Raw genomic sequence first — 1,447 nt, forward strand, 5'->3', positions numbered from 1 at the left:
ACCCAACCCCCGGAGGATTTCATGTCAGACACCCGCTCCAGGGAAACTTCCGGGGTTTTTGAACAAAAAGGGGGGTTATTTTATAACACATTTGAACCCCCAACCCCTTTAATGGCACTCCAACCATATGCCCGCCAACCACCAGACCAGGGTTGTTTCAACTGTGGTCAAATGGGACATTGGAAGTCCAATTGTCCCTACCGTAGGGGCCAGACGGGACCTTGGGGGAAGGGAAAGGGACGAATGCGTTACCCTAACACCTTTCCTTCAACTCCACAACATCAACGTCCCCCAACTTACCAAGGACCAGTGTCAGGCCCCAGATATCACCAGCCCTATCAAGGACCCCGAGGACCCCCTCCACCTAACAATGCCGCCCTTCGTGTTCCACCACCCCCACCAGCCCCTATTCCCATGCAATGGCCTGCAACCCAACCCTCAAGCAGGACATAGGGCTGCCTGGAGTATGTCCCTTCCCTCAGCCTGGTATGTTACAATGTGTCCTGGAGGAGCCTACCCCAGGTGATCCTGGGTGTAGATGGAAAACGCATTTGTTTTCTCATTGACACTGGTGCCACCTCTAGCTCCATCAATGATGTGACCTTTGACACGCCACAATGTTCTGAGGGAAGCTCCATAGGTATTAATGGGACTCCTGTTACCCACCCTATCACCCCACCCTTATCAGTAACCACCCCGGAGGGGGTGCTACTTTGCCAACAACGGTTTGCCATCCTGCCCCAATGCCCAGTCTCCCTGATGGGAAGGGACTTAATGTCCAAACTGGGAGTGGTGATCAAATTTGATCCACAGGGAGCAGTAACTGCCAGCTCCGCACTCTGCGACTTACAAGGCCCAAAGAGACAATCCAAAAAAGGGTATTTTGTACTCTTACCTGCCTCCCTGGAAACCCATGCTATTTGGGCAGAGAATAACGTGAGTGTAGGTTTCATCCCATGTACCCCTTACACCCCCCAAATGCGCCCAGACTCAGTACCTGTCTTTCAAAAACAATATGCACTACATTCTGACAAAATTGAGGGGATTACACCCCTCATCAATAGGTATGTAGCCATGGGCATCCTGACACCCGTCATCAGCTCATGGAACACCCCCATATACCCAGTGAGAAAGGCAAGCGGGGAATGGCGTTTGGTACAGGACCTCAGGGCAGTCAACAAAATGGTGGTTCCCCTCCCCCCTCTGGTCTCAGACATTGCCTTTATTTTTTCTTGCATACCGGCAAACTCTGTGGCCTACACAGTAATTGACTTAGCTAACGCTTTCTTTAGCATCCCTGTGGATCCACTGGCCCAGCCCATGTTTGCTTTTTCTTGGGGGGGAGGGGGCAACTGACCTGGACCCGCCTACCGCAGGGCTATGTGGACAGCCCGGCAGCCTTCTCTATGGTATTGAATGAGACAGTCAAATCCTGGCAATCGAGCGC

Source organism: Lithobates pipiens, unplaced genomic scaffold, assembly GCF_037356315.1.
Source record: "Lithobates pipiens isolate NorthernLeopardFrog02 unplaced genomic scaffold, aLitPip1_a1.2 Scaffold_3, whole genome shotgun sequence".
NCBI lineage: Eukaryota > Metazoa > Chordata > Amphibia > Anura > Ranidae > Lithobates > Lithobates pipiens.